This window comes from Puma concolor, chromosome A1, assembly GCF_028749965.1.
Source record: "Puma concolor isolate L17-30 chromosome A1, mPumCon1.1.hap2, whole genome shotgun sequence".
Lineage (NCBI taxonomy): Eukaryota > Metazoa > Chordata > Mammalia > Carnivora > Felidae > Puma > Puma concolor.
The window spans coordinates 172,329,347-172,340,034 of record NC_141667.1 but is presented as its reverse complement, the minus strand read 5'-3'; the positions used below and the strand labels follow the sequence as shown (position 1 = coordinate 172,340,034).

The window sequence follows — 10,688 nt, the reverse complement described above, 5'->3', positions numbered from 1 at the left end:
CAAAATTCATTCTTATTGTGGCATGTATCAGTACTTTATTTCTTTCTATTGCCAAATAATACTCCATTGTATGGGTATACCACATTCTGTTCATCCATTCACCGGTTGTTAGACATTTGAGTTGTTTCCACCTTTTTGGGCTTTTATAAATAATGCTGCTATGAATATTCATGGGCAAGTTCTTATGGGGACATATGCTTTTATTTTCCTAGGGTATATACCTAGAAGTAGGTATTGCTATTGCTGGGTCAAATAGCAACTCTTTACTTAGCTTTTCGAGGAAAACAGACTGTTTTCCAAATCGGCCGCACCGTTTTGTATTCCTACCAGCAGTGAACGAGGGCTCCAATTTCTCCATATCCTTACCAACGTTGCTATTATGACTTTTTTTATGATAGCCATTTTAGTGAGCGAAGTGGTATCTCATTGTGGTTTTGCTTTGCATTTCTTTGATGACTAATGGCGACTAACATCCTTCCATGTGCTAATGGAATATTAGCTAATACTTATATATCTTCTTTAGAGAAATGTCTGTTCAGATCCTTTGCCCGTGAAAAATTTCTTTTTGAAAGTTTAGGTGTATATTCTTAATCTCTGGATTGCTTCAGACCTAAGCCTCCATTATATAAATTATATGAGTCCTAATCAAATGAATTTGATTTTTTCAATTTTTTTTTTTAATTTTTTTTTTTTAACGTTTATTTATTTTTTTGGGACAGAGAGAGACAGAGCATGAACGGGGGAGGGGCAGAGAGAGAGGGAGACACAGAATCAGAAACAGGCTCCAGGCTCTGAGCCATCAGCCCAGAGCCCGACGCGGGGCTCGAACTCACGGACCGCGAGATCGTGACCTGGCTGAAGTCGGACGCTTAACCGACTGCGCCACCCAGGCGCCCCTTCAATTTTTTTTTTTAATTAGAAAGAGAGAGAGCACGAGCAGGAGAGAGGGGCGGAGAATCCCACGCAGGCTCCACGCTCAGCACAGAGCCCCATGTGGGGCTCAATCCCACAACCCTGAGATCGTGACCTGAGCTGAAATCAAGGGTCAAACACTCAACCAATTCAGCCACCCTGGCACCTGCATCCAAATGAATTTGATTTATTCTAATTCTTTCTAGTTCTATGAATCTATGGTTTGAAAGAATTTTCATATCTTAAGGTGGATTTTTACAGAATGGAAGCTGAAGATAAAATGCTACAAAGGGTCCCCACTTCCTGCAGAGATGAAATCTGAGTGCAGCCTCATGGAGATGCATTTCAGGAGGGCCCTTGGAGTGACGAGTTCTGCAAAGCAGACTCTCTACATTGGTGCAAAAACTGACACAGAAACGGGCCAGTGGGCAAATGTGCTTCATTTTCTGTGACACTTTGAAATTATTGCCTGAAAAAACAAACCCAGTTTTTGTCTGAATTACATTATGAGATGATCCGTCTTCCACCCCAGCTGAGAATAGAGCTGAGCTGTTTCAGTAAAAAAATGACGTTACATGAAACCGTGCATCTCAAGATAGGCAATTCAGCAGGGTCTCAGTGTGAACGTGTTCCTGAAGGGTACAGCCACGGATGGAAAAAGCCAGCACTTTGCTTCCGGACCTTTCCCTTCATCTCTATAATAATTTATCATGTTGCTTCATTTAAATATGAACATTTCAAAAATATTTTTAAGGTTTTTTTTTTTAAGTCTGTGGGCTCAACAGTCCCCAAAATAAGTCTCACGATGGTAGGAAGGAAATAAGTATGTACCCACTTGTGAGTTGGGTTGACGTAAGATTTGAGAGTTAAGAGTAAAAAATTATGACCAGTTCTGGGGCAGCTGAAGTCACCACAGTTGATCACTTGAGCACAGTAGGAGTTCATTGAATATTTAAGAACTGAGGATGATGGGGCGCCTGGGTGGCGCAGTGGGTTAAGCGTCCGACTTCAGCCAGGTCACGATCTCGCGGTCCGTGAGTTCGAGCCCCGCGTCGGGCTCTGGGCTGATGGCTCAGAGCCTGGAGCCTGTTTCCGATTCTGTGTCTCCCTCTCTCTGACCCTCCCCCGTTCATGCTCTGTCTCTCTCTGTCCCAAAAATAAATAAACGTTGAAAAAAAAAAATTTTTTTAAGAACTGAGGATGGGAGTTTCTCTTTTTTTAAGACACAAGGCCATTTCTATTATCGCTCACTAACATCATCCATCCCAAATAATGTTGTGAAGGCCACGTGAACAGTTCGGAGGATCAGAATTTGTTAACTGAACAAGGGCAACATATCTAAGTGATCACTAGGAAGTTTACATTTTAAAAAGGAGAGGAAAAACAAGTCACCGAGCTTTCTGATTACCCAAGACTTTCACAGCTCATCTCTGGCTGGATCTTGAGTGGAATAAAAGGCGAACGGAGCCATAAGGCACAACATCCCCCACAGTCCTCTCCACACCTGACTCTCTAGCCTTCCTTTCTCCACCGTGATGCTTCCTACTCAACTTTCTTCCTCTTGTTCCTGCTAATGAACAAACCAATAGATATTCCCCTGAATCCAGGCTTTGGTGTAGGTTCATAATGCCCAAAGGCCAGCCAGGGCAGGCTAGGTCAGCCAGCACCTTCCATAAAATGAACGGACCCTGGGACGATGACCTGAGCCAAAATCGAAAGTCGGATGCTCAACCGACCGAGCCACCCAGGCGCCGCTGGAATTCATTCTTTCAACGTGTTCTTCATACACCTTATAATCACTTTATTATCATTCAATCACTGACTCTTAAGCTGCAAAGGTTCAGGTGTGGGACTCTTGGTAGGACCCTTGAATAAAAAGTCATGAAGATATCTCACTGCCATCACCCCTGCCCATGAGCCAAAATATCAGAACAAACAACTTGAATGGTGGAAATGAAAACAATGAAGCAAGGAGTGGAGCTGAGGAACGTTCAGGATTTACAGAGACCTTGAGAGTGCGCAGACCTCACATTTCACCAATAAAACTATGACCCATCCTAAAGGGTTTGAGCATGTATTATGAAACAATTTTAAAAATGAAAAAGTTTAGTTTTAATTAATTATCCATGAAAATTAATAATGGAATATGAGATGTGGCAAAACTAGGTCACGGAGAACCAGGACAATCTAGGCCAAACTTGGTAAGTTAATATATCATGTCAGAACTTAAAGTACAAACCAAAAATGCCAAAAAACATATTTAATAAGGAATTTCTTTTGTTTCCTAGAAATTTATCTTTGTCTATTGTAGAGATCAGTTTCTCTTTTCGGTATTAATTACTAGAATAGAAGCGAAATCCGTAGGTAAGGAAACTAATCATACAGTTTCAAGGCTTAAGTTGATGACACATGTATACCCAAGCTGAGTAGCCCTCAACAGCATGAGCTTTGAGTTCTCAAAGGTCTGAGCTCCCTTTCCTTCTATGGCTTTGGGAATAGACGAGTTAGCCTATAATATCTAAATGCCTACATGGCCTCTAAAGCTGGCATGGTGGGCAAATTGAAACAGGCCAGCTGCATGACACTGCTTACCTGCTGCGGGTCACAATTGCAGTCAGATGTCTCCATGGTGACCTCTCTGAGCCATGAGGCCGGAACTGTGGGATTAACATCCCACGACTGGAGCAACCACAGTACTGAGAACAGCTTTGACTACTGTAAGTAATCCCTAAACCTCAAATTTAGATGAAAAACTTTAAGAACTTAATCCATACCGAGGGACCAATTTGGGTGATTCTAGAGGGAAAGTCTTTCTGTGTGAGATCCAGGAGGAGCTGTTAGCCCTCGTACCTTCTGGAGTCCCCACAGTAGTATCTATGGGGAAGGGAAAGGAGAGAGAACTTACTAGACAGAAACCAAGAATGAAAGAATGAGAATACCACAGCTGGCCATTCATTGTTCCTTGACACTGTGTCTTAAACTAGCTGGTGACTGCTTCCATGTACTTAAGAAAGCACCCCTTGAGCAGAGGTGACCAAAAGAATGTAGACCATTGTCCTAACTATGTGTATAGCCATCCTGAAACAATAAAAAAAAAATGAGTTTTTATTTTATTTAGGTGGTTCCAGGGAGAAACTTTGCCAGGACCCACGTATGGGCACAGCTGTTTTCCCTGATCAGGATCTTTGCAGCACCCAAGTAAGACTATACTTATCAGATAGATCTTGTTCTGTCTCTGGCTACTGCTAATTGCGTTATTTCCTTTATAGCTAAAAAGTCCCCCTTTTTCCTACAATTGCAATATCCATGATCATTTCGCCTTTTGTTCACCAACTAACCAAACTCCAATCCACCAGGATTTTCTATCCTACTTTCCTATAGAAGAAGTCTTAAAAGTCTGACTTTTAAGGGCTCTTTTTTTTTTTTTCTAATGTTTATTTATTTTTGAGACAAAGAAAGATGGAGCATGAACGGGAGAGGGTCAGAGAGAGGGAGACACAGAATCCGAAGCAGGCTCCAGGCTCCAAGCTGTCAGCACACAGCCCGATGCGGGCTTGATCCCATGGTCTGTGAGATCATGACCTGAGCCGAAGTCAGACGCCCAACCAACTGAGCCACCCAGGCGCTCCTAAGGGCTGACTCTTAATTTCTCAAGTGTCTCAAAATAAGTTCTGTTTAAAATCTTTCGAGGTCCCACCTTAGGCCCCTACATATTATGGTGGTGTCCTCTCAGGGGCTGATCACATTTTATCTTAATTTGCAGAGATCACTAGTCAAGTAAGTGAGGGAAAACATAATTTATTTTCATTGTGGGAAAACTAAATCAACCACTGTGTAGTAAAAAGACTACTAACCTAATGGATTACATTACTTAACTGTTTCTCCTAGAACTTAATCCCCTAAATAGGTATAAAAAGCCAAAATTAACAAAGGAAATGATTAGATGCAGGGGACTTGTCACTGGCAATGTCCTTATTACGTAAGGTTTAATTTAGACCTTTCTAACCAGTTTTGCTCTATTGTTCTGTCACTTGTTTATGTGTATATATGTTAGAACATCCATAACTCTAGTAGGGGGAGACAGCATTGTGTTAGCATCTGAGTAGAGCTAAACCATTGGAACAGAGTTATGAACCACCAAATTAAAAATACCTGGGCAGCCAAATAGTAATTGTCCTAAGGCTCATGCAGGTTACTCTACAGGAAATATGCTCTACTCTCTTCTCTGTGTCTATTTCATATCCTTTTTAATGCATGTGGTTATCTGATTTCCAAAGCACACAGCAAACCAGATGATAAGAGGAGCTGACCAGCAGAGACTGCCATCATTTTATGTTGGCAGATACATTAAGTGGCAGATGCCTGAAAGGAAAAATGAAAAAAAAAAAAACTTTGAGAAAAGCAGGCAGTGACGTAAGACCTCAAATCTCAGAGACCCAGAGCAATTTCATTTCAGGAGGAGCAACCCTAAGTGGCTTCTGCAGTCATCACCCTATTTCAGCGCCGTATGATAACTGACTTAATGACCCTCAAATGCTGGGGCTGAGAAGATACCCTAGGGATCAAGTCCAACACTCCCAATTTACAGATGAGGAAGTGGAGGCTAGAGAAGCCTTGAGGGCCCAGTTCAGGATCATAGCTGGCTAGTGGTGGAGCTCCCATTGGAACCAGGATCCCCTGACCCCAATGCATTTTTTCTTGAAAAAAAAAAAAAAAAAAAAACGGTTGAAGCATCATTGCTTAAACCCAACGATTGAATGAGATAATGTACAGAAGGTTAGCACTCAGACACAGAGAGCCAAGTTTCGTCAGTGATTGTGAATAAAAAATCTGATATAAAGAATGGTTGAGCATTTTTGTAACTTTTTTTTAATGTTTATTTATTTTTGAGAGAGACAGAGACAGAACGCAAGTGGGTTAGGGGCAGAGAGAGAGGGAGACACAGAATCCGAAGCAGGCTCCAGGCTCCGAGCTGTCAGCACCAGAGCCCGACGCGGGGCTCGAACTCACGTGCTGTGAGATCATGACTTGAGCTGAAGTCGGACGCTCAACTGACTGAGCCACCCAGGTGCCCCGGTTGAGCATTTTTAATATGAATCTTTGAAATAACTTTGCTCTTTTGGAAAATTAATTTCCATGAAGCAATCCAGTCTCAGATGTTACAGTATTACGTCTCCTGAAAGGTCTCCCCTGACTACCCTTTTGAAAATAGGACCACTTTCACTTTCTGTCTCTTTCCCTTCTACCAAGCAATATTCCAGTTTTAAGCTGTGCTCTATCAAGATTTTCTATATGAAGTTATGTTTTAAAATACATGACTTACAGCTGAATCCAGGCAAACAAGCCGTTTTAAAACACAGTTCCAATATCACTCTTATTTTACATGGCAGTGAGAACTTAAAACACATTCCTGCTTTTCTCCCATTCCCTTTAAAAGGGCAGTAACTATTATCTCTCTGCATAAAGAAAGTTAACTAGATACGTGCATCTATTGAGGTGGAAGACAGCATCTGACATCTGAGTATTAGTTTGAACTAATGTCTTTAAGTAATTATTTTCATTCCACATTAGTACAGCTAGTTTCTAAGTGAGAGGCAGAGCTGAGTAGTTGAAGCAAATTTAGAGAAAGTAGTATTTCCTTAGCACCAAATAAATACTACTACTCCTGAGTAGAAAAAAAAAATACAAATAAAAAGTAACCCTTTCAAATAAAATGCTATGGGATTGAGTTTTTCTTTAACATCTGTGCCCACTTTTTCTTCCAACTAGTTTTACATTCATGAGTGGATGCCTAGGTGTTAACCCCTTGCCCAGCGGAGATCAACAGGGAATTTGAACTTAAGGTGACTAATAATGCTCAGTGTAGGTAGTACCATCAGTTCCCTCTTAGGATTATCTTTATATTATGTATGAATTATAAACCTCCTCCGCCTGGCCCCAAGTGCTGGGATGTCTCACGGCTGAGTCCTTGACCCTCTTCTCTCTTCTCCAGGCAACATTATCCACTTCGGCAGTCTTGAATGCCATGAATGTGATGACTCAGTTGGTATTTCCAGCCCTGCTCTTTCTGAGCTCCAGCCTCCCCTGTCCGACTGCTCACTGGACATCACCACTTGGATGTCTACTAGGCATCTCAAACTGACTATGACTGAAATTCCCCTCTTGATTTCTTCTTGCCACACCTTCTCCCAAACCCATCCTCCTTTTAGTGGCATTACCATTGCTCAGACCCAAATCCTAAGCATTCTCGACGTCTCCAATTTACTCCAATTGACCAGAGGAGGATTCACCATGGAGCTCATGAAGCTTGAGCTTACAGCCCATTCACTCGCACAGAGCCCCTCCAGGAAACCTCACTTTATGTTCAATTTTTTTATTTATCTTACAGAGGGCCCTCAGATTGTGTCAAGTTTCAGTTGTTTTTAACTTGGATCTGCCTCTGCACCCTACGTCCTGCTCCATTTCCAAAAGAAAAACATCTAAACCAGACCACTTTGGACACCGTTGATCGCCATACTCCAGGCCACATTATTCTCCTGCCTGGAGTACTATCGTGACCTCCTCATGCTCCCCCAGCTTCCTCACTCCCTCCTACTATTTCCTATATTGCAGCAAAATGACCTTTTATAACTGTTTAAATGTTCAATGATCTTTGAAAAACGGTCATACCCTTTACTTAACCTGTTTTGCTTAGAATAAGTTATACTACTGAACGATCACAATGCCCCAGGTGATGTGCCCCCCCCCCCCCCCGACCCAACTTGCTTCTCAGCCCTCCCTTCCAGGTTTACTCCTCTCTGGCTGTACCCTTCTTTCCTCACTGGAATACACCAGACCAGTTTCGCCTGGGGGCTTTTGCACTTGCTGTTTCCTCTGGTGGAAATAGGAATTTCCTCCATTTCTTTCTTCACCTTGGGTCAACTTTCAAGTCTCAGCTCAGATATCTCCCTCAAAAGACTGTTTCACCGAAGTAGCACCCAACTCCACACCTTCTTGATCCCATTATCTTCCTTTCACTGGTCACTATAGAATGTTCTAATCTACTCAGTTGATTTGTTGATTGTCTGACTTCTCCCAAAAGATAAGCTCCATGGAGGTGGGAACCCAGCCCTACTCACCACTGAATCTCACAATCAGTGCCCACTGCAGAGAAGGTGCCCAATAAATATTTGCTAAATAAGTGAATAAGTAAATGTTAAAAACAAATGCTAATACAGTAAAGTGAGGCATAAAGTGATAAACACATAGCATGGGTGGAATTGAAGAGTATGAACTGTATTACGAGGCCCTTTTTGTTTCTACCTCATTAATTATAGCTAAAAATCTGTTGCAAGTAGTTGCAAATTTGAGCTGTACATTGATGTCACAATTGATATTCCACTATGAACGTCATCATAATGCATGAGGTAAAATTTGCGTGTCATAGTATCCAAACTATGAGATAATTACTATAAATAGCAAATATATGGAGAGGAAAATATATAGACTGAATCATATCTGTATCTCCCCAGTCCTTTTCCTCCAAAATAATGGTTTAGGAATGCTCAGAAGGTTTCAAGGTTATGAATGCTATCATCTATGTACTCTGAATTGAGTTAAAAATAGTGTAAAAATAGAAAAAAATAGTAATTGAGGTCCGGATCAACTTCCTTCAGATAGCTAAGGAAAAGCACTTTTTAAAATCACACCTTTATTGAGATATAATTCACATACCATAAAGCTCACACTTTTTAAATGTACAATTCTTTAGTATATTCACAGAGTTAGTCATCCATCACTGCTATCACATTCCAGAACATTTCATCACTCCAAAAAGGAACTCCATACCCATTAGCAGTCATTCCACCTTCCTTCCCCTCCCCTCCAGGCCCCTGACAACTACGAATCTACTTTCTGTGTCTCTGGATTTGCTGCTCCTGGACATTTCACATAAACGGAACCAAAAAATACGTGACTTTTTGTGTCTGGCTTCTCTCGCTTAGCATCATATTTTTAAGGTTCATCCATGTTGCAATATGTACCAGTCTTGTTTCTTTTTATTGCCAAGGTGATATACCACATTTTGTCTATCTATTCATCAGTTTATGGATATTTTGGATTGTTTCCACATTTTGGCTATTATGAATAATGCTGCTATGAACATTCATGTACAAGTTTTTGTGTAGACATATGTTTCCATTTCTCTCGAGCACAAATGCTGACTCATATAGTAACTTTATGTGTTACTTCTGAAGAACTTCCAAACTGTCGAATTGACCTCACCATTTTAAATTTCCATCAGCAATGCAGGAGGGTTCCCATATGAGGGGCCCAGTTTTTCCACACCCTCATCAACACTTGCTATTGTCTTTTTTATTGTAGCCATACTAGCAGTATACCCCCTTTTTTTGGGGGGTGGGGGTTTAATTTATATCTCCCTAATGACTAATGACATCGAACATCTTTCAATGTACTTATTAGTCATTTGCATTCATGTATCTTCTGTGGGGGAAGGTCTATTTGAATGTCTGTTTTGCCTATTTTTTTAATTGGGTGGGTTTTTTTGTTGTTGTTGTTATTGAGTGCAATGGTTCTTTATGTAATCTGGATACAAGTCCCTTATCAGATGTATGATCTGCAAATATTTTCTTCCATTCTATGGGGTGTCTTTTCACATTCTTGATGGTTTCCTTTGAAGCACAAAAATTTTTAATTTTGATGAAGTCCAATTTAACTTTTCTTATTTTTGTCTTTTGTAATTTCAGTGCCATAACTAAGAAACCATTGTCTAATCAAAGGCCATGAAGTCTTATCTTACGTTTTCTTCTAAGGATTTTATAGTTTTGCTCCTACATTTAGGTCTACGCCCGATGTTGAGGTTTGCACATGGTATGAGGTAGCAGATTAGCTTCATTCTTTTGCATGTGGATATCCAGTTGTACCACAACATTTGTTGAAAAGATTATTCTTTCACATGAATGGCCTTAGCACCTATATTTGTCAGGATTCTCCAAAGAAATAGAATCAATAGGATCCCCAAAAAGAGATCTATTTTAAGGAATTAGCTCATGTGATTGTGGGGGCTGGCATGTCTGAAATCCTTAGGGCAGGGCAACAAGTGGAAATTTAGGCATGAGTTGATTTTGCAGTATGGAGTCTGAAATTTGCAGAGGAAGCCAATATGTGTTTCTGTGTTGCCATCTGTCTTAAGCCAGATCCGAATTGCTTCTTCCTTTGGAAACCTGTCTTTGCTATGAAGGCCTTCCATTGGTTAGATGAGACCTACCCACAGTATGGAGGGTAATCTACTTTACTTAGAGTCAACAGACTATACATGTTAATCACATCTACAAACGCCTTCACGGAAACGTCTAGACTAGTGTTTGACCAAACAACTGGGCACCATAGCCAAGCCGCGTTGAAAAATAAAATTAACCATCATAGCACCCTTGTCAAAAATCAACTGACCACAAATATAAGGTTTATTTCTGAATTCCCCATTCAATTTCACTGATCTTTATAAAGGTCTATCCTTAGGCCAGCATCACAGTGTAGCTTTAAAGTAAGCTTTAAAATCAAGGTGTGGGGGCGCCTGGGTGGCTCAGTCGGTTGAGCGCCGACTTCGGCTCAGGTCATGATCTCACGGTCCGTGGGTTCCAGCCCCGCGTCGGGCTCTGTGCTGACAGCTCAGAGCCTGCAGCCTGCTTCCGATTCTGTGTCTCCCCCTCTCTCTGACCCTCCCCCGTTCATGCTCTGTCTCTGTCTCAAAAATAAATAAATGTTAAAAAAAAAATTAA

General features: G+C 41.1%; 1 protein-coding gene across 1 annotated transcript in view; it reads left to right on the top strand.

The window, feature by feature from the left end:
* Nucleotides 1–4,030: 4,030 nt before the first annotated feature.
* IPO5 (importin 5) overlaps nt 4,031–10,688 on the top strand; it is a 59,839-nt gene continuing 53,181 nt past the window's right edge. The window contains exon 1 of the mRNA XM_086709247.1: nt 4,031–4,110. The gene's annotated coding sequence lies outside the window, so the exon portion shown is untranslated. The remainder of the gene's footprint in view (nt 4,111–10,688) is intronic.